The sequence below is a fragment of the Mirounga angustirostris genome, unplaced genomic scaffold (genome assembly GCF_029215605.1).
Source record: "Mirounga angustirostris isolate CCGP_5_RB_7025 unplaced genomic scaffold, mMirAng1.0.hap1 SCAF_10, whole genome shotgun sequence".
Classification (NCBI taxonomy): Eukaryota; Metazoa; Chordata; class Mammalia; order Carnivora; family Phocidae; genus Mirounga; species Mirounga angustirostris.
The window spans coordinates 93,293,149-93,316,605 of record NW_026991718.1 but is presented as its reverse complement, the minus strand read 5'-3'; the positions used below and the strand labels follow the sequence as shown (position 1 = coordinate 93,316,605).

Genomic DNA, 23,457 nt, shown 5'->3' with positions numbered 1-23,457 from the left:
TTCCCGGGTCAGCAGATAGAACGTTCTAAGTCTCCTAGAGAATGAATTGACACTTGAGGCAGGAATTGGTGGTACACTTTAAAAAAAAAAAAAAAAAGTGAGACGATGCACATCCCAGGGAAGAGGAAGGCCAGGAAGATATGCTCTGAAGGGGCCCCGGTGCCTCCAGCCAGGATAGGCGAGAGCATGAGAAAATAGGAGCTAATAAGTGAGAGACTCTAGCAGAGAGTGCACAATGCAATTTAAAAAAGAAAAGACTATTGCCTTTTAATTAAAACTGCAGTCTGGAACACACACATTCAAATGTGTAATCAAAAACCAGTCACCAATAAAACTTACAAGCGTAACACGCTGAAGCAACTTTCCAGCTGTCTTAATAGGACCCCTGCGTGTGGCAGCCTTTCACAGGGCAGAAAGCAAATCTTCCCCTTTTGTGTATGGCTTCTGTTTCCTCAGAAGGTGAATCATGCACTTCCAATAACAGGATAACATCAGAACAATTCGACAGCGGAATGAGGCACCACACGTATGACTTTGTGAATTAACACTTGGGGAAGTCGGCATGACGTCCCATTTTCCCCTTCCTAGTTATCAATGCCAAAGTTAAAGGACGTGTTTTAGTCATTTTGAAAATCATGCTAATTCTCCAGGAATACAGGGAACGTGGATCACCATCAATCAGTTCATTATTTGCTGCTCTGGAAGAGCAAAAGTAATTTCTAGCATTTCTCATTTTAAAACTATCTTTCCAAAATGACCTCTTCACAAATAAAAGTTGGTAAAAATGATGCTTTTCCAATTAGCTTTCGGTAGTAAGCATGTGACTGAAGATCGGAAAATATTTTTCTATTTTCTTTTGTCAAAGGATGCACACAGATTTCCCCATGCAGGTCCTTCCTCTTCCTCCTCCTTTAATTATAGTCAGAGAAGGAGTTTTTACACCATGAGACCAGAGGCATCCTGGGGCCGTGCTGGCCAACGCCGTAGCCGTGAGACGCATGTGGTTATCTAAATTTAAATTTAAATTAATTAAAACAAAAAAATAGCAATTCCGTTCCTGGGTCCCACTAGCTGTATTTCAAGCATGAGCTGGGGTTACTGGGCCAGATAGCATGGACGGAGAACACACCCTTTGTCGTGCAAAGAGCTACTAGGCAGCTCGCTTCCAAAACTTCTCTTTAGGCTTGCTCTAGACAACTTTAAAAAAGCAAAATGCCTTTGAGGATGTCAAAAAGCGGCCCTGCTGATGGGTTCACAGTGCGTTATGTTACATAGACGGTCACCACAGCCGAAGGCCTGGGCGGTGGGGGCCTGAACTGGCTTCTCGAATGCAAGCTGAACTCCTGGTGACTCACCCCTACGAACAAACAGGCTGCCAAACTTCCACAGTGAGAGGCGTCCTCTCAGGCCCAATTCTAGAGGGACCCACTAATGCCATTCACGTCTCATTATGAACACGCTTATTCTGCACAGCACTTGGCTGTCGCGCAGCTCGGCCCTCCGTGCACAGCCCCAGCAAGCCGCTGGTCCAGGGAACAGCAGGACGTTAGGCCTGAGTGGCCGTCTGGCGAACAGGCACTCTGACACTAAGCTGGCACGTGCTGGCCCAGCAGGGGCCGAGCGAGGCGTGACAAATTACTCAAAGAGCTGAGCTAAACTTATGGCTGACAACCACCTGAGCCTTAGGACAGCCGTGGCCCGCTGTCAACGCGCAATTCATAGCTCCCCCTTTCAGACCGCAGTCTGCTTGAGGGCCCGGGTTAGAGCCGGCGCAGCCCTCTAAAGACCTGTCATGCTCTGCCTAGAATGGTCCTGCTGTTTCCTGAAAGGCCCCACTGCGCCCAACACATCCACATACAGTGCTCGGGACAATGGTGAACAAAATAGAAGTGCGGATGCATTTTGCTAAATATGCTCTGGAAGCCACATATCTGGAAGAGTGGCTGCTATGTTAATCAAGCTCACAGGCAACCCTACAAAGAGACGCCATGTATAATACCATGTAAACAGACCTCAGACAGCAGCCCATCACCCTCATCCGGGAGGACACTAGCCAACTCGTAAGCTTGTCCTTGTCAAGCCTGAGAAATCTGGGCCCCTAAGAGCAAGTCCAGCACTAGAGTTACAGGGGGGTGATAATCAAGTTTTGAGATTCTCTGGCTCAATGAATGTTTATGGTCTGACTCCTAAAACAAGGCACTATGGGAGACAGCACCAAAAGATGCTTCCAGAACCAGATACTAGAGGAGGAAGTGTTTACCTCACAGAAGATTCCCAATCTCGCATTCACGCCCCCAACTGTCACACGGAGCACACACTCCCCCACCCCCAGGCTGGTCCTATGCTGTCACGGGAGCGTTAACAGCGCTAAACTGGGTGTTGTCATTTAGACAAACATCCATGAAGGACTGCGGGGCGACCAGGAGATCACCAAATGCATTTTCACTCGCGGCCCACGCCAGGGCATGTAAACACCATGACAAAAAGAAAACAAACACCACCCCAATCCTGGCAGTGTTTAGAAACAGAGAAGGCGCTCAGGGTGCCAAAAATCATTTCTTTTAGTAGCTTTAAAACACGTAGCTCTGGGATTTAGCGGAATGTATTAGAACTACTAGGTAGGACAATTAGGAGCAGTATCACCTGACATTTTCTTACCTAACTTCTTTAGGGCTTCAGTGCTGGTTGATTTGTATATATAAAAAAAGGCATTTATAACTTAGACATTGAAATGCTTCTAAGGTTCTTCTCATGCATAAGACATGTTAAGACATGAACCGAATGCTGTAATAATGCCATGCAGTGGCTGGTCAGTGCCTCTGGCTGAAGGCAGGTGGTTAAAGGGGCACCTGCACCTGGTCACAAATTCAGTACCTGTTTGATACTGGCCATTGCCCTGCTGTTCTCTTAAAAAGTCCACTAACAAATGTAAAACTTAAATTTTGTTCTGAATTACTATCTCATTCAAAACCACACACAGTAAAGTACTTTCTTAAAGAGAAAATTTTCCCTTTGATTACTCAATTCAGAGAGCATTCAAATTACTACTAGAAACCCTTCTTGGTTTCTAGATCTTTTGAGCTTCTTCAGTGACCTGCTGTGTTTATGTTTTCACGTAAGAATTTTAGCATTTACCAATGTTTCTCTACTTGAATAAAGAGGCTATATATCTTTGCTGCTTACATTTTATCAGAAACTTCCAAGAGAACTTTCTGAGACCCTCAACACACATTCAGGGGGTTGCAAAAGCCCAAGAATCCAAATCCAACTCCCCAACTTTATTCCGATGAGTATTTGTTTTTATTTTTCGAAACGGTAGCAGCAGCATGAGAGGAAGGAGCTTGCCTTTTGGAGAAGACAGGCCTAGGTTTGAATTTCACTCCTCTTCCCCACCCGCCAGAGCAAGCCGCTCCAAAGCCCCCAGCCTCGGGTGCCTTATGTGTAAAGCAGGGTCACTGAGATCTGCTCTTGGGGCTGCCCTGAGGATCAGATGGAATCATAGCATGACCCAGGTTCCAGTGCACAAGAGAAGCACCATAGATGTGGACTGCCTGCTCCCCTTCCTCCCTTAATGTGGGCTTCTGGGTTCGTCTTCCAGAAAGAACACAGTGGATAAAGTAGGGGGAACCTCTGTGTCAGGCTTTAGGACAAGCAAGCTAGACCCCTGTGAGCCGGGGCAGTGCCATGGCCCCCACAGTACTGATCAGCAAGTGGAAGCGCAAAAGATTCAAGTGATTTTCCAGAGTCACAGTTACTTGGTGGTGCAATTGGGACCAGAACCCAGGTCTTCCAACCTTTACTGCTTTCGGCTAATTTATCTAGATTTCTAGGGTACATGGGATTAAGTTCAGGATTTCGTGCAAGGTTGGGAGCTAAACTAGTGGTGAAGATAAATCAACCGACTTAACTCTACAGGGGTATGAAAATCAACTTGAGTCCGTAGGTTTGAGCTGCATTGACACCCATAGGCCATGCTGACTTTATAAATTCAGAAAAATAACAATTACTTCATTTTCAATTTCTTTCTACTTATTCGGGCTATGGTGTTTGTTGACTGCTGTTTAGGACTTTCAACTTCTTCTCTTGGAATAACTCCTTCTGTTTGTTTGTTTTTAAGGAAAAGGGAGAACTGTTTACAAGAGCCTCTATTGCAGGTTGTATCTTTCTTCAACCCTTGAAACTCTTCTTGCCAGGGACTTCTCTAAGTTTCCAAGGAGTGGGCAACCAGACCCAGCCCGACAAAGCAGCCTTGCAGGAGGCTGCCTCCTGCGGTCAGTATGTGTGTGTCCTGCAGTGGTTTCTGTACCTGTCCCTGGTTTTCTTTCTTAACTCACTGCAGCCCCTCATCGCTGACAGAAGCCTGCCCAGAGCTGCTGGCTCTTGTGACTCTGCACACTCTCCTTCCCACGGCAGTGGGAGAGAAGCCAAGTTTCATCACCGCCTGGGAGGGAGGCTTTGGCTAACCCCGGGCCCCTGGGATAAATTGTGGCACTCACAAATTTTGCCACCATTGCTTGTTTGATCCCTTGAGGATGTGACGGGGGAGAAAAGAGAACCCCCTGCTATAGTTACCGCATAGGACCGTCTCATCCTAAGCATCCTTGTATTAGCTTCCCATGGCTGCTGAAAGTGCCCACTAGCTGGGGGGGGGAGGGTGGGGCTTAAAACAACAGAAGCTTATTCCCTCACACTTCTGGGAGGCCAGAAGTTCAAGATCAAGGTGTCAGCAGGGCCTCACTCCCTGCAGAGGCTCTAGTGACTGCATCACTCCTGTGCCTGCCTCTGCTTATACTGCCTCCGCCTTTTGTCCATGTGTCTCTTATCAGGACACTTGTCACTGGATTTAGGGCCCACCTGGATGATCCAGAATTATCTTCTCATCTCAAGATCCTTAACTTACTTATAGTTGCAAAGACCCTTACTGAAATAAGTTAACATTCACAGGTTCTGGGGTTAGACATACCTTTTCGGGGGCCACTACATAGCCCCCCATACTCCTTGAGTATGAGTCAGGTCCATCCTTACATTACTTGCTACCTAGCTTATATGTGCTTTATACAATATTAGTGAATGGATAAATGATTGCCTAGGATTTGTGCCCACTGTTCTGAGCTATGACACTGCTAGATATATTCTAAGCAAAGGCAGTTTATTTATTTATTTTTAAAGATTTTATTTATTCATTTGAGGGAGAGTGAGTGAGGAAGAGAGAGAGAGAGAGCACGAGAAGGGGGAGGGCCAGGGGGAGAAGAAGATACCCCACTGAGCAGGAAGCCCGATGCAGGGCTCAATCCCAGGACCCTGGGATCATGACCTGAGCCGAAGGCAGACACTTAACTGACTGAGCCACCCAGGTGCCCTGCAAAGGCAGTTTATAAGGAGAAATTAGAGAGTTGTCCATTTGAAGTACAATTCTGCATAGATTAAAAAAAAAAAAGCTATACAGAACTTCTAGAAGAAATTATGGGGCAAACTCTTTATGACCTTGGGATATGGAATAATTTATTAAATGAGAGACAAAAACATGAACCATAAGGGGGGAAGACTGGTACATCTGGTCATATTTAAATTAAGAACTACTGTTTACCAGAATACCATAAAGAAGTTAAAGCTCTAAGGCACAAAGTGGGAGAAGTCATCTGCAACACCTAGCTGACAAAGGGTAAGTGTCCAGAATATATAAAGAACTCCTACAAATCAATAAAAGAACCAAATAATCTATTAGAAAAGTGGGCAAAAGACATAAACATTTCCAGAACATAAACTATGAATGGATGTTAAGGTGTTTAACATCACTAATAATCAGGGATTATTAGAGCCACAATGAGATACCATTTTATATACACCAGACTGGCAAAAAAGAAAAAAATCTAATAATGCCAAATGTCAGAGAGGATGTGGGGCAGAGGAACTCTCAGAGCCTACTGGTAGGAGATAATTGGCCTAACTTCTTGGGAAGGCAATTTGACATTATCCAGAAAAGGGCAGCAACTCCACATGTAAGAATGTTTATCATATTCTATAGACAATAGCAAAGTCAAAAAAGAAAGTGAAACCACTATTCTACTGATAGGTGTAGTCACACAATAGAATACTATACAGCAGTGAAAATAAACTATAGGTATGTGTATTAGAATGGATGAGACTTAAAACAATGCTAATGAAAAAAGTAATTCACTGAAGATCATGTATGGCACAATTTTAACTACATACATTTAAAAAAAAGAGGCAAAGTGAAATATACTGCTTTAGGAATACACACATATGCAGGGATACTATAACCTAGATTATCTCTGGGGTGGTAGAAGAGGTAGCACATGGAACGGTCACAAATATATTGGTCGGTACACATGGGGGGCCAGGATGGGGGCAGGCATGTTTTATTGTTCTTTAGGACTTCTGTAAATGTTCGAGGTTTTCCAGTCTGTATAAAATATTTCATAATGAAAATAAGCCTTCTGGTGAGAATGCAATAGAGTGCTCATTAAAGGGTTCTTTTCTCACCTATTCAAAGGGCAGAATGAGCTTCTTTAAGCCAAAGGCAGATTTGAAAGGTATAAGTTTGGTTGTTAGAGATAACAATGATAGACAGGTCCATCTGACTCAGACACAGAAAAAGCAGAAAAGAGGCGGTGCTATTTTTAAGGCCCTAGTTCCAGAAGCAGGCCAAAATATGAGAGCTCAACATTTTCAGAAAGTTGTGGAAAACTTCGGATACAAATGCCATTCATGGGGAGGAGGGTACTGCTTCAGAAAAAATGTTTTCCTACAAAGATACTTTTGCTGGAATGATCACACACTAAGAATGACAAAATGGGCTGAACTAGAGAAAGGTCAACATACTATATGTATACATGGGCCTGTGTGAATGATTTCGATACAGCATCCTATTCTGCTTAGCACACTTAATCTCAAGTGAATCTGCCAATTTCAGAAAGCAAGTCCATTTTCACTCAAGTGTTCATCCATTCAAGAAATATGTGCTGAGGGCCCACCAGTGCTTGGCAATGAGCACACAACTGGGAAACGGGACAAACTCTGCCCCTACCCTGGTCAAGCCCCCATTCTAACAGGGACAAGTGCACAGAATAAGGGGAACTGTTCTTTCATCAGTGCCAGGTAGGAGAGCAGGGACCAAAAGGGCACGTAAGTCTCAGAAGGGGTGGCCAGAAAGGGGCTAGCCAAGAAGGGCCGGGGGCAGGCAGTGGTAAGAGCATTTCAGGTGCGGAGAGGCATGAGCTGGAAGGAACCCTGGGGAGGTTCAGGAAGTGAAAGGAGACTGGAACCTCAGCGTAGCAAGAGAAGGGAGGGGGCGCAGTTGAAAGATTGGCTGGGGCTGGGTCACAGGAGGCCTGAATGGTCTGAGGCAAGGGAGCAATGTGGCCTCACTTAGGTTTCCAGATCACCCTGAGAAGATATGCCACCACTAAGGAGAGTCTAGAGTACCCTTGAGTTTGAAGAGGTCAATGCTGACTTGGTCTATATGATCAATCCATGGGCTTGTACAAATGTCTCAATACTTTGTACTTGTTCTTCGCCTATTTTCAGGACATATATATTTTGAGCAAGTAGAAATGGTAAGAAGGCTACCTGCAGATTTGAAACAACCAAAACCTCTGAAAATGGTCTTCACAGAGAAGGGGTCTGGTTGGGGGATGTGCCTGACTTGGAGGGAAGAGGAAATGGAGCAAGGCCGAGTTGGAAGGCGCCCTCCCAGGTGAAGCAGAGAACAATGTGTTATAGACAAGACAGTGGGCACATTCCTCACACAAGGACAGATGCTGTGCTCACAGAAATCTGGTAAAAAGGAGATTATTTAAGACAGCTGTGGATTGAGGAATGCTACCCTGAATCGATTGCTTAAAATGTATCTACAGATATACTTTAAATCTAGTAAAAAGATGCATTAGCAGTTGCAGAGTGTCTGAGCTCAGAGAAGGGACAACTATGAATAACTTACAAAACAAGGAAATTAATGAGCCAATTTCCTCTGTTGGTTTTGGAAGAGAGTAGTTTTTGGAAGAGACGATGCAGATGATCATCACCACATTTTCATTTCTTGGGCAGTGTTCTGAACAGTGATCAAAGGATAAAGCTTTAAAATGCTGACTGGTCTCGGATATGACACCAAAAGCACAAGCAACCAAAGGAAAAAATAGGAAAATTTATCAAGAAAGTGAAGGGACCCCCCCAAAAAAAGTGAATGGACAACCCACAAGTCATTCTGTGGGAAATATTTGCAAATCATTTATCTGATAAGGGTCTCATATCCAGATTATATAAAGAACTCATAATTCAATAATAAAATGACAACCCAATGAAAAAATGGGCAAATGATTTGAATAGACATTTCTCCAATTCAGAATATAGACACATGACCAACGAACATATAAAAAGATGCTCAACATCATTAGCCATTAGGGAAATGGAAATTAAAACCACACTGAGATACCACTTTAAACCCACTAAGATGGTTATAATCAAAAGGACAAGAATGAACAACAGAAAGTGTTGGTGAGGATGTGGAGAAACTGGAATTCTCATACCTTGCTGATGGAAATGTGAAATGGTATGGTTGCTGAGGAAAATAGCTTGGCAGTCCTCAAGAGAACTGAAAATGTATGTTCACACAGAAACCTGTCCACAAATGTTCACAGCAGCGTTATTCATATTCATAACAGGCAAAGGTGAAAACAACCCAAAACGTTCATAAACTGATGGATAAACAAAATGTGGTCTATCCACACAATGGAGAGCCATAAAAAGGAATGAAATACTGAATGTGCTACAACATGGATGACCCTGTAAACACTGCTAAGTGGGAGGCGGCAGATAAGAAAGGCCACATATTAGGGCGCCTGGGTGGCTCAGTCGTTAAGTGTCTGCCTTCGGCTCAGGTCATGATCCCAGGGTCCTGGGATCAAGCCCCGCATCGGGCTCCCCGCTCGGTGGGAAGCCTGCTTCTCCCTCTCCCACTCCCTCTGCTTGTGTTCCCTCTCTCACTGTGTCTCTCTGTCAAATAAATAAAATCTTAAAAAAAAAAAAAAAGGCCACATATTATATAACTCCATTTATATAAATGTCCAGAATAAGAAAATCCACAGAGTTAGAAATTAGTGATTGCCAGGGGCTGCAGGGAGAAGGGGAATGAGGAATGACTACCAGTGAATAAAGGGGGTCTTTTGGGGGTGATGAAAACATTCTGGAATTGGGGGTGGGGCATTCGCAGGAAAGGTAGATGGAAGAGGGACTGGGGAGGGAGCCACGTCACAGAACCCTGGGAAGGGCACTTCTGGAAGGAGGAGCCTCCGCTTGGATGCACTTCTCTGTCCTTAACATCTTCCCTGGTATCTGCCACCCAGGGGAATACTCCATAGGTAGGCTGGGCTGGCATTCAATAATCCTAAATAAATGGACGAAATTCCATAATCATCAAGACAGGAACAGATGCCAGTTACAGCCTAAAGCCATACATCATTTTTTACAGAGATTCTGTTTGTCTTTCAATATAATGCAAATTTAAATTCTAGGACTGTTTAAGACCCCAAATAAATGAATCATTCAAAGTAAATGTCACAGCCTGGTAACGGATGAAGAGGATGACTTTACTGAACAACGTAACCAAATAAAATGGATGTTCGGGAAAAGGAAATTAAACACACAGAGGTATAAGATATTAGATTAGGTTTCAAACATTAGTAATACACTCCTGGAAAGGAAAGCAGTCCACTTCTGCTAAGAAAGAAGAAAATACCCCTATAACCAGGTTTAAGAATAATTCTGAGGAAATGACAAGAGTAAGTGGAAATGGGACAAAGATAGGTTTGCTTCAGGCGATTAGATTACAGACTTTTAGAGGTCTGCTCCCACATTCCCACGTCCTTCCGGCACAGGGAATGGAAGGTCTCCCTCTCAGGATCTGAGATGCTCCAAGGGTGCAACGGATTGGATCTCTATTCATGCCAGCTCTGTTCAGGGGACTGGCTTGTGAAGGAGCACTCCCCTCTCCGTCTCCTCCGGTGCTGTGCATACGCCTCACCTTTGGTAAATCACCAAGAGAGAAAGGACCCCATGACACTGCTACTCCAAGTCTCACGGCGCTAACGCCATGAGCGATGAGAAAATCAGCCCTTGCGCCTATTTAGCATCTAGAGAACGTGCTGTCAAGTGAGTGAGCAAGGATTGCACAGGCTGCTTGGTTGATGAAAACGACCCAAGAAGTGCTGAATCAATACGAACAGTAGAGAAGCCCACGGGCTCTGCCGTCCTTATGCCAATAGTGTGGTTTCTGGGAGGAAGGCAGTCAATGTCACCTGAACTGTTTCTCTTCCACAGATTCCCATTCACCCTAAAGATACGGCATGCGAAGGGCTAAAAAAGGTACTCTCAGCCTTAGCTGGAGCCATTTGGTTACCTCTGACACTCTGTTGGCATTCCACATCCATGTAAAAGTCACAACTAAATGTAAAACAATCAGAAATGCAGAATTGGCTCGGAAAGTCTGGAATGTTCTTTGTCGTGAGGTATAGAAAGGGCAGACAACTGAAATAGCAGTAAACACGGATTTTTCAGCTCTAACTTCATCGTCACTGACCGTAAGAGGAAAGTTATTGTGAATACATTACAGGTATTATTTAGTGCAATGTAATTTTAACTGAATCATCCAATATTTATGCTTCAAGCACTCTCGCTTTGGAGGTGAAAGTGCATCCCATGTGACCTAACAGATTAGTTTATATCTAGGTTGATTCTAAAAATAAAACAGATTCATGATGATATATGATAGATAATAAGAGAACAAAGTCAACAAGGATAAGAAAATCTTCTGTGGCAGATATTCTGGTTATCCTTCTCTTGAAATATCCTCTACAGTTGCCCATCAATAACCCACTGGGCCCAGATGAAGTAGGACAGGGCTCAGGCATGGGAGAATTAAATTTTCTGGCCCAAAGTATTTGTACCAAGCTCTATACAGACTTTCTTGATTTTTCATTTCAGCAAACACTTCGGGTGAAATACTCCTTTTTATGATGTTTGTAAGTTTGAGCTGTATTTTTTTTTTCTTTTGAACATTTAAAACAAACAAATACATCTATAGTTCTATAAAAATAATTACGATGGTTTAACGGCATCTGAGTTTTCCAGGAAGATACTCATCTTAACACCAATTATCAGATGTCAAGGAGAAACTCCAAGAAAAGTTAGGGGGTTACCAAATGCAAGCGACCTAGAAACCGAAAATCAGCTCATATGAAGGGTGCCAAGTGGCCTCCTCTAGCCTATGCAGACTCTGCTTTACCGGGTAAAATAGGGCATCATCACAGCACACCTGAGTGATAACTATTATTGCCGACCTGGCACTTGAAACTCAATACACCCACAGACTTATCAGTTAGAGCAAGAAAATGATCGAAACCTAACTGGGAAGTTGGGGAAATTCTAATGATACAAAGCTCCTCCACGATCAGAAGTAGCAAAACTATGTTTGCAACTCAATATTAAAGCAACTGATTTCTGGCAATTGAAGACAGCGTGTGATGCAAATGGTTCCCTTCGGCAGAAGCTACACCAAGGGGACACAAGAGTAGAGCTATCCCGCTGAGTGGTCCCGGGGTGGGGGAGGGACATGCATAGATGCAGGGAACCGTAGAACCGCTCTAACCCTTGGTATGGCCAGGCCCGTCAACAGACATGGGCCCCGTGCAAATCCCAGGTGGTCAGATGAGCACAGAGAATGCTGGTTCCATGAAAGCGGAAGGGGTTTTGAGTAGCTGGACGGCCAAAAGCACCTTTTACTCCTCTTACATCTGTTCCAGGAACTGGGTCAATGTTAGGTAAAAGCCATAAACGTATATGGAAGTTAAATAACGTAGTGGGAAATTTTTATGTTTTGCTTTCAAGGTTGGTCACAGAAATTCCCAGGGGCTGACAGAATGACTCTGATTTCACGTCTGTTAAAAATTGTTTGTCTGGATGCAGGTCTAGCTGCTTTGCGTGGACCAGGGGATGTCTTTGAAGAAAGTAGTGTAGACAGACCACCCGTTTCCACTGGGCCCCGGAGCCTGCAAGGTGGTTGCTGTGCATTCCTGTGCTACTCCTACTTCCTGGGGAGAAAGGGAAACTGCCTGCAAGGAAACTGGCAGAGATCTCAGGGAAAAGTAGGGCGTGACGTTCAGGCACGGTGGCTGCATGGCCTCAGACACAATCGGCAACACGCCGTGCACAGGATGCCCTTTTACAAAAGCACTCTTGGTCCTGACAGCCCTCCGGGTGAGGTGTCTGTCTATGGCATATGCATCAAACTGCATCCTGAGTGTAAGTTAGCCCCAGGACCAAGGCACCTCCGCTGAGGTGATGCCAACTAAAATGATCGTGTGCTTTCCACAGGCCAAGCACTGTGCTGGGTGTTTTATAGGTTGAATCCCATCCCATCCTTGTAACCACCTGTATGGTTTTTTTATTACTCTTTTCATTAGGGGAGGAAACTGAGGTGCAGAGAGCAAAACATGCTCTGTGCCCCTCAGATGGTAAATGCCAGGGCCTGGACTCAAACCCCAGCAGCCTGACTGTGGAGCCCCCACTCTCAGCCATGGCCCTGCCTCTTGAGGTCAGAATTCTCCCTCGAAGAGAAAAGCCTGGGGTAGCCACAACTAACAGAAGGCCCAGCTCCATCCCCTTCCTGGCATTTTTATGGACGCCTGAAGGAAGAAATGGAAGCTTTTTTCCTGTCCCCTCCAATTCAGACACTATTCTCCAACAACGTCAGGAGAAAGAAAACTTGGAAGGTTTTTCCTCCTGCCAATTAAATAACTCTCAATGCTTAGGTCTCAAGTAAGTATTTCCAGCTATAACATGTCAGCGAGAGAAATGCCTGTGGGTTAGGGCAGGGACAGGGTGACTTTTCCACTTAAACCCTGCTGATGTTCGAATCCTCTGTCTGCAGGGTGGGACTTCCGCAGCAGGGGCACCCCAGGTCAGGACATCCTCGCACTTGGGCGATGCAGATGCCTCCGTCTGTCTGTTGCTCGTTCCTTAATGGAAACTACCTCCCACCCCCGGCAGGCCCACCCACATGCTGGCGTCCTCATCCCCCCAGGGCCTGGCACCTTGTATCTGACGGTGGACAGTGTGGGGTGACCACTACATTCTTTGTGCTTCTGGTGATACTCCCATTCGCCTGCTGTGGTATTTTCCATGGCTTTCACCTGACACTGCAGAGTGTCATGCCAGCGACCCCACAGGTTGTCAGTTACAGGAAAGCAATTTTCTCCATGAGCTACGGCTAAATCTGGCTCAGGGTAAACTGTGGGAGGGAAGATTTTGTGTGTGTGTTTTCTTTTGTACTTGGAGAATATATGTCATCAGGTGCAGAGTGAATATTCAATCCCAGTTGAGTGTGACATTTGGATAACAGATTCAACATCTATGCTACATTTCAGTAGGTACTTTTGAGTTTCTAGAAATTTTCCATTTTTCAGAGTAATGCAGAAGGAAATAAAGAAACAAGGCTGACCCAGTGGGAACAAAGATCAGAATCAGAAATTCTCTCATAGTAACGCATGCTTTAAAAAAGAAAACATACAGATAAAAAATGATGGGTGTCTACATCTTGATTTTACATGTCATTATATTCTGTGATTATTCTACTTCGCACTTTAAATGAAAACTGCCTGCTTTTATATTTTATATTCAAAATTCCCTGTCAGAAATCTTGTTCATTCTAAAATATATTTGTCACATTACAAACAGAAACAGCCCTGAATGCTGTTAAAGATCAAATACCCAACTCACACAATTCTCTGGGACTTTCCACATTCGGATCTCATAAAGTCACTCAATATCATCTTCATGACTAAAAATATAATTGCAGTATTACTTAAAATTATAATCAAATCATTCTCCTGCAAATTAAGACACTTACTCTTGGAAAAATAACTAAATTGAATTAGGTGTGTCTTTTCTTGATAGATCAAAAGCAGCTCCATTAAATCACTAGCTTTATATTATTAATGGCATGAGACATGGTCCAGATGAGGAAAATGTCCTTTGGAGCCACTCTGTATTTTATTTAAAGAGAGCTGGAGATGTTCTTCACAACTCAAATGTGAAGTAGAATTGAATCACATGTCCCCAGACCAGGAAGGCAGATATGATCCCCATGAAGTAGACTATCCATACCAGAAAGCCCAGGTTCCTCTTCCCTCAATTCCTTATTACTTCGAATTATTATGCCTGCCACTCACCCATCCACCCATCCATCCATCCATCCATCCATCCATCCATCCATCCACTCTTCCAACCATCCATTCATTTACCCACCCTTCTAACATTCATTCCTTCCTTTCATCCACCCACTCTTCCAAACATCCACCCATCCATCCATCCATCCATCCATCCATCCATCCATCCATCCATCCATCTAGCTGATATTTACTTAATGCTCCCTATGATAAATCCATTGTTCTTCCTTCAGATGTAAAAAAAAACCCAAACAAACAAACAAACAAAAACTTCCTTGTTCCTCAATTCTCTTCAAACTCTTGGCTTCTATAATATATATAACACCCAACCATCACAGTAAGTGTTACAGTATTTTGTGGGGGATTCTAAAACACATTATGGCTCTGAGTTTACATTATAATTAGCCTGAGTTCTAGTGGGGCAAATCTCACTTAGAATAAAAGACAATCCTTATGAAATAAACAAGAACAACCTGCCTGGTGTTGGCACACTGCTCTTAAAAACAGGGCTTATTAGAAATAGGACTGAGAGAAGTCTAGATGTGACTGTCACTTTAGAAATTCCCTTTTGTAGCCATGAACCCATGGGGTCCTCTTGGAAATCTCAAACTATAGATGATGAAGCAGGGACAGGGAGCAGAAATGATCTTTCTGAGACTACCCAGCTAGTACTGAGCAGGGCTTGAACTCAAGCCCAGGCTGATTTGTTTCAAATCCTGGCCCCTTCTACTCTCTTATACTGTCTCAGTTTAATTTGAATATTATTTTAGTTAAGAATTTGCACTAGTCATGCAAAGTTAATTCACAGATACTGTTATTTGCTGACAGGGAAGGTGAAAATAGAGAAATTAGATCCTTCCCTCTCCCTCCAGAACCAAGAATAATAGTACACAATAAATTGGCAATTTTTATAGCTAAACTGAAATAAATGGTGACTACCAAGCTGAATTATTATCTGTATTATTGATGTAAGAGGCCAGAATTTAGAGTAATAAACTGTATTAATTCAATTCTTTCATTTATGTATCAGGGAGGGACTGGGAAATTTAAATGAGTCCATTTAAAGCAAAATTGATCTTACTCTGCTTATTTCTGGTCACTTCCTTAAGACAATCAGTATATAATTCTAAAGTTTTATTAATTAATTATTTCAAATGGATATTTTCAATGAGAAAATAATTTAGCTTCATCAGATATGTACTTTGAAGTTGCAACATGCTTCAGCACGGGAGAACAATGCAGCTTTTCACTGCAAGATCCATTTGGGCTTTTGTTCCACAATCAAAACACCGAGAGGCAATAAGAAGGGATTGTTATTCTTCAACTGTGATAAAGCTTCTGGCAAATCGTTGTTTTTTAATTATGTGCTACTCGGTGTCATTAAAAATCACGGAAGAGGGTACACTCGTCTTTGCAATGACTCTGAGCAAAAAGAAGGACTAGAGACACATGTGTTGTGTTAGATAGCATGGTCTAAGCCAACCCTGTGTTCAGGCCACATGGCCCTAGGCAAGTAGCTTGCCTCTCAGAACCCCAGTTCCTCATCTGGGAAAGGGGGTTCAGGGCTTACCTGTAGGGCCATGTTGCAGGGAGGGGGAATGATGCCATATGGGTGTGGAGTCCAGGGGCCAGGTGGAGTGCTGTTCATGACCACAGCAGCACTCGTTAGTGGAACTGAAGAGCAGTTGGAAAGGGATAACTGTGGGGTGGGGAGCTCTGGCATCACAGAGCAGAGGATGGAAGGCAGGATGGCCCTGGGGCTGAGGACTGGTCAGTAGCCTGTATGGTGGCCAGACATCTGGCCCAGAGTCATGGGCCTTGATGAAGGCTAAGGCATCTCCTTGTCCCATGGCCTGAAACTGCTTCCTCCAACAATGAAGAAACATCTCAGGGGAAATGTTCTTCTCAACTAAAAACTGAAACAGGAAGACCAGGGACTAGGATAGTCATTTTAAATCACGGAAACTTGAGTGCTGCCTACAGTGGATTCTGAATCTCAACAAGTATATGGGTGATTCACTTGTGAACTGATGTTTCTGACTATTCTTGCCCCATGGCTCCTTAGAAATGTCACTTTAGAAATTCCCTTGGTACTTTCTGTACTGCTCTTGCCTTCCAGGCTTCCTCATACCCACATGCTGATCATAGAGATGGGGTCCCACTGCTTTCATGGGACATCATGTAAGCATGCCCTGGGGATCCCCTGTCCTGGTATGTATTCGACTTGGCCTCTGAGGGTCAAGGAGAGTGCGTGAATGAGAGAATGTTAAAAAAAAAAAAAAGTCTACACTTCCTCAGTCAGGAGTAATTATTTTTTGACTTCATGGAGACTATAAAAGACATCTACCTCATGGTCCCGGTCTTCTCCCCAGCTTACCACTGGTGCAGCACGACTGACCAGCAGGACACGCTTCCCAGGGCTTCTAGGTAGTGCTGAGGGGAAGGAGAGATGACACAGCATGGGGGTCTGGCACAGAAAGCCCCTGACATAGCCCTGGGGATGCCTCTGGGTGAGAAAAACAGCAGGGCACAGGGAGAGGAAACCAGACAGGGTAGAGGACATTCAAAGAGCAGACAGGTCTTGAGGGGTGCCTGGCTGGCTCAGTCGGTAGAGCATCTGACTCTTGATCTCAGATCATGAGTTCAAGCCCCATGCTGGGCGTGGAGCCTACTTAAAAAAATAAATGTTTGGGGCGCCTGGGTGGCTCAGTCGGTTAAGCGTCTGACTCGATTTCGGCTCAGGTCATGATCTCAAGGTTGTGAGAGGCTCAGAGCTCAGTGGGGTGTCTATTTCTTTCTCTCTCTCTCCTTCTGCCCTTCCCTCTGCTTGAGCTCCCTCTCTTTCTAAAATAAGTCTTAAAAAAAAAAAAAAAACAACACCAAAGAGCAGACAGGTCTAATGAATGGTGCAGAGAAAACTTAATCATGCACCACATTTTATAATTTTTAAGTGTTTTATTGAATTCGCAAGAATTTTTGCAAACTGGCAATAGATTCCTCCAAAAATATTCTTGAGATGGGGGAATGGAAACATGCAAAACAATTTTAAGCATCTTTGTTTCTGCGATTCTCAAAGGGAGTGTGTCGCCAGGTCATAATGCCACCTACAGAGCACACATGCCCTTCTGGGTGCAGCCGAAGTTCCTGGAAAGTGCAGCTCCAGCGGAGGCTATCTTTAATGCAGAGAATCTACTAACGTTGCTTGTACAGATTTAGTGAGAGAGATAAATGGGTTAACTTGTGACTAATAACAAATGATACGTAGGCCACTGAAATCATAGATCTTTTGGAAAAAGCACTTGCTGAGAGGAATTCTAAGGGCCGGGAGAAAGAAGCCCTTGTGGCACAAGGGCTAGGATCACTGGTCACTGTCAGAAGCTGCCATGAGAGCATGCCATTTTCCCCCTTTGATGATCTGACCACTATAGAAGGAGATGCCTGCGTCATTTTCTACAGGGACGGTCCAAGAATGTGACTGTCTCATTGCATCTATCCGTGAGTGAGTGTCAGGGCCCTCCATGGGTGATTATCATTAGCTGCCTGGTGTCGCAAGCCAGGAGATACCATGGGACCAAAACTGGGGGGAGGCCAAAAGTTACCGAGCGGTGGTTCCCCACGAGTTTTGGGACAATGCTAATCTTATTATTAAAGGTGAGCAATCAGCCACCTAAAGGGCTTTTACCTTTGAACTTTTTGAAGGACAAATTAAAGGCACCTACTTCAACTTTTTATCACTTAGTAATGCTATAAAATTCCCTTGGTTAGGAGAGAATTAAAAATAAAGGCCACTGCATATCCTTAGAAAACAGTTATGTAGAGTTAATGATTTAAAGGAGACGAAATAGCAGACTAATTCACCATGGTGAAAATCGACTCTGCCACGTTACATGTACATGGTAAACCAAAGAATTCTTTATTTACTGAGAATGGTTTATTTTGAAAGAACAAACTCTGATCTCTCTCCAAATGCCTTGTCCCTGGGTGTTTTGTTTTGTGTTTTGTTGTGGTTGTTAGCTGGCCTCCTGCTTCTGCCAGGGAGGATCATTATCATTGTTAAATGCACGAATTCCTCAAATTGCCCATCCTGGAGTTGCCATATGCAAAGCAGCTGCTCTCTGCCAGGGCTTCTCCGGCAGGGCATGGCCACGACCTCTGCTCCAGCTGCCTGGTGACCCACATCTGGCTTGTTGCTGTGCCCCAGCATCTGCTAAGTGAATTCTGCTAGTGCTAAAGAGCCGGTATGTTAAGAAAACACCATGCGCATTTAGTGACAATCCATTTGGCCATTTTCACTTCATGCCAGGAAGACAGACATTCCTATCCATCCATCCATCCGTCCATCCATCCGTCTATCCATCCACCTGTCCATTCACAAACATAATTATTACTCCTATTCTGTGCCAATCTTGTGCCAAGATTATTTGGAAAAATTCTCAGGAAATTCTATGAAGAAGGTATTGGCTATTTTCATTTTAAAGCTGAAAAAAGCAAGGCTCTGAGAAGTTAAAGATTAGGCCAACATTGGCAACTTCAGGTTCAACCTAATAGTATGTCCTGAGCTGGAGGAAGGGGAGAGAAAGAGAGAGAGAGAGCGCGCGCACAAGCGAGGGAGAACGAGCCTGCATTCTTTCCAGAGAAAAATTTGAAACAGGTGGAAGGAACGAGGAGAGACACCTAAACCCAGCTGGAGGGTGCGGGGTTGGGGGGCTGGGAGAAGATGGGGCTGGGCACAGAAGACCACCTCCAGAGGCTGTTAGTCTGTGAAATCAGGAATAAGCCCTTTGATATAAGCAATAAATACAAATTCAATTTTAATACATCGTACATTTCTGTCCAAGCTGCACCACCTGCAGTTTGACCTATCTTACAGGGCTGAACTATTTCTGACATGAGGTCTGGCAACTGTAAATATTCATGAACAACCCCCCTCAGCCCATTTAAAGCAAGCTCTTACTAATTACTAATTAATGTGTTCTCACGTAAATCTAGTTGGTATCATGCACCCAAAGGACTACAGAGACGAGGTCACCTGAGAAGTTACAGGGTCTGGATGTTTGCTTGAGAACAAAGACAATGTTCTTAGAGAAAGAGGACAGGGACCTCTGCGTCAAAGTCTAACAGGTAAGTGCCAAAATAGTGACAAAAGTCCCTCCTATCCCTGTACACAGGGCTCTCATTGAGGACTCACGAGAAGGGCCAGCAGCTCCTCTCACTGAGGGTTTGCACGGTCAGCAACAGGGCCCGCTTTTATTTTTTTTAAAGATTTTATTTATTTATTTGAGACAGAGAATGAGAGACAGAGAGCATGAGAGGGAGGAGGGTCAGAGGGAGAAGCAGACTCCCCCCTGAGCAGGGAGCCCGATGCGGGACTCGATCCCGGGACTCCAGGATCATGACCTGAGCCGAAGGCAGTCGCCCAACCAACTGAGCCACCCAGGCGCCCCAAGGGCCCGCTTTTAAATGAAAAAGTTCAAAGCCGGAGTAGATGGGCCAGAGTAAAAGCATGTCCACACAAGTGGAGATGGTTTCAGCCCCTCTGAGCTCTGCCGGGCTGTTTCAGCCTTACCCAAAGTCGCGGAGAGCGAGTCGCAGACATCCCCACACGAGACACAGAGGTGTTTTAGGCTCAACGCTCTGAAGTGAGGACGAGGCAGGGGAAAGCCATCTCCTTGATGGGGTGCACTCGTTTTGAAGCAGCGTGTCATCTTTCATCTGATACCATCTTATGAGGTGAGAGTACTATATTTACATTCCTCCTAGGGAGAGCCATTCCAAGTGAACGCACAAGAAATAATTCCACAAGTTATTCTTCTGCTGTTCTTATCCTGTGTCCAGAAATTAGATAAAACATCACAGAAGGATGGCTCTGAGGTGGCATCTGTTCTTCACCTACACTTCCAGAATTCCACCTGTCCCCACACTCGAGGTTCAAGGACCCACCCGACACCCGGGAGCACTGGACGCTGCGGCCCCATTTCTTTGCAAGACGCCCCTGCAAAGCAGCCTGAGTGCTGATTCCAGGGTGCCGTGCATTGATGACAGATGCTCTTACTGCTGTTGGAGGCTGCATCTGGGGCACTCAACTCAGCCCTGGATGCAGGAGATAGCCCTGGGAGGTGGTGGAGGGAGAGATGAGATGTGCAAAAATACGAAACTGAGTTCCAAGACGGAGAGGCAGAGGTAAGCCTACAAGTGTCAGGTGTTCAGCCATGCCTGAGCAGGCACCACTAGGAGGGATGACAAAGGAGCTGGATGACAGCCCCCGCTTTCAATGGCTCCATCTTTTAGGGAGGAAAATATACACCAGCGCAGCTAATGCAGAGCCAAAGGGAAGGGACGGTAATGCATAAACTTTTTAATCAAATGTAAGCTCACTAAATGATATCTGAGGGAAAGTAGGGAATTGGGGTCACCTGCTCTAGAGGACGTTGAGGCAGAGGGCCGAGCATGCTCTCCTTTGCCAAGGCAGAGAGGGAGGCAGAACTCTGCGGGAGAAAAGATGTGTCATGGCACCGTTTTTAGCACAGGAGGAAACGGGCTGATGGTGGAGCTGTTGAGGGGCTGTCAGAGCCCCAGTGCGGTGAAATTCAGTGGCTCTGTTTTCTTGCTCAGGGGAACAAGGGACACCGAAGCTAAGGACAGGTCTCCAGTTCTCTCAGTGGGCAGGGGCTGCATGGCATTCTCTTTCCTGGGACTGCTCTGGATGGAACTCACACAGATGAGAATCAAGCTGAAGTCTGTGGGCAGGATTAGTAAAAGTTTTTGGAGATGTCTTGCTCTGAATTCTGTGTAAGTGAACAGCCCCAGAAATACTGTATTATAGCTACTGGAGTCTGAAAATGGGGTGATTTATGTATTAGGCTGAATCATACAAAATTGCTGGTTCTTGACCTACAAAAGTGGAAATCTCACGTGGTCACTGATCACGTTGGAAGGCCCACAGGCCACATAAGTTCCTCGAGTCAGCCTGGGCCACAGCCCCGCTTGTGGGTACCTCTTCTCCCCTCTCAGGCCACACATCATGGGCTTGCCAGGGAGTTGGATGGCCTCCAGCATGCAGTGCTTTCCGGGCCCTTGACACCACCCCACAAAGTCACCTCAGGGCCACTAAAATCCCCAATGCCTCCATGTCCAGACCTTCATGGGTGGGTCTGCACGAGTTTCCTGAAGAGATCTCAGTCTGTTTGTAAAGACCACCCGACTATGCCAAACGACTTAATAAGATAGATCTTTCCTAGCTCCGAGGTGGTATTTACCTATTCCCTCTTCCGACACTGTTCCTAACATGAAGGCAGAATGAACTGGTGGCTGACAGAGAAGGTGTACTCAAGGGTTGCAACAATAAACGAGTAATGGGGAAAAGCATCCCTGCCCAGGGCACAGAGGTATAGACACAGCAGCATGGCGGCCGAGGGCATGGCCGATCTCCCCAAGGAGGCAAACACCAGGATGGCTTGCGAAGACTACAACCCATTGACCCTGTTGACTCTGCCGTCATAAAACTGGAGGTAGGTGAGTCATCCAAGTAGAAGGATTAAAGCCCTGGCCTTGTTAGGGTTGTTGGGTCTAGGGAAGGAGGTGAGTCTGTGCCCCAGGCCCCTGGAAGGGTGGGAGCAATTACCCACCCATGTCTTGACAGCCATGCCAGACCCAGCCTGCGAGTCTGTGCATGAGCAAGGAGCCAGGCAGCGCCCTGCCACAGGCTGGAGAGGTCCTGGGCAGCTCACGGGAGGCTCAGGGTTCTGAATGCTGCCTGCAGGACCTTGGCAAGGTCTCCACACTCCCTGAAACCCCAGTTGCCTCTGTAAAGTGGGCATATTGTAGAATCCAGTTGTTAATATATGTGTAATATATAATTTGTACAATGTAACATTAGTTAAATGCTAGTTATTGTTATTAAATAGATGTTTACCCTCTGCAAATGGGGAAATTAAGTCAGACTAGTGAGCACCAACAGCCCTGAATGTCCCAAAAACCTGGTGACTTAGGACACCCATGACTCCATTCCCTCTCACACACCACATCCCATCTGGTAGCAAATCCAAATCGGTCTAGAACCTGGCCACTTGTCACCACTGCATGCCACCCCTGAGGAAGTCACTGTCTCTTTGTCCCTGGATTATGGCTGTAGCCCCCTCTCTGCTCTGCTAGCCTCTCTGTACCCAGCAGCAGGGGTCATGATGGGATGGTGTCCCTCCAATGGCCCCATCTCACAGAAAAAGCTAAGTCCTTATGGCAGTTGGTGAGGCCCTACTGGGCCCTTGCCATCAATCACCTCTGACCTCTCTGTGTCTTCTGCCTGGAATGTTTTTCCCAGAACCCTCCTCACTTTCTTGGGAGGCACCCTGATCTAATCCTTTTCTCTCCTCCACACTCCTCACACTCTAATGTGCTCTGCATCTTCATGATTTGTTTTGCTTGCTGTATGCCTCTCCCCACTAAAATGGAAGCTCCAGAAGGGGAGGCATTGTGGTCTGTCTTGGTCAGGGTTTTGTCCCAGTCCTGCAACCTACAGCCACGGTACCTTAGGTGGCTGGCTGGCTGAAGGAACACAGCAGTGACTGACTCTTGCTTTTTGCCCCAGTTCAGAGCATCCAAATGAGGCCAGGGTGAGGAGGAGTCTGCTTCCATGGTTCTTGTGAATCCTGAAAGGAGGGGGTTCTTAATCTAGGTCTATGGACAGACCCCAGGGGTCTCTTTCAGGTGATGATCAGAATTCAAGGAGACCTTGGATTTCTATGGTACAAACTGCATCCTTATTTTCACTTTCCTCTAACTGAAATTAAGCAATTCTTTCCATTATGAATATGGACAATGAACCACAGTGGTACTACCTGTGACTTTGTCACCAGTGGAAATTACAGACATTTTCATATCACATCATGGTGCTGCCAAGGTCTCAAAATATTGGTTTCGCTCATCACTGCTTCAAAATGACAGCAGTTACAATGCCCACTGCTAGAGCTTAGTTTTTAATGCATGCATAACAATGGCCATATATTACTACATATGTGCTTGATTTGGAAAAGTATTTCACTATACCTGATTTACTTTGTAATCCTATTTTTTTTTTTTTTTGTTTTTTTGTTTTCTGCATTTATATACACTCTGAGAAGGACAGGAGGTCCACGGCACAAAGGAGTTTGAGGGACCCTGCTGATGGGACAGCCTTTAGTTAAGTTCTAGGGTAAATGCTCAAGGTTGAGTCCTCAGAGGG

General features: G+C 45.1%; 1 protein-coding gene across 11 annotated transcripts in view; it reads right to left on the bottom strand.

Moving 5' to 3' along the window:
• RALGAPA2 (Ral GTPase activating protein catalytic subunit alpha 2) overlaps positions 1 to 23,457 on the bottom strand; it is a 327,287-nt gene that overhangs the window by 24,188 nt on the left and 279,642 nt on the right. The window contains exon 39 of one of the 11 annotated variants that reach the window (XM_064572739.1): positions 17,647 to 20,065. The exons of the other annotated variants lie outside the window; for them this stretch is intronic. The gene's annotated coding sequence lies outside the window, so the exon portion shown is untranslated. Of the gene's footprint in view, positions 1 to 17,646; positions 20,066 to 23,457 lie in introns of those variants that run through there. 11 annotated transcript variants of the gene reach the window in all.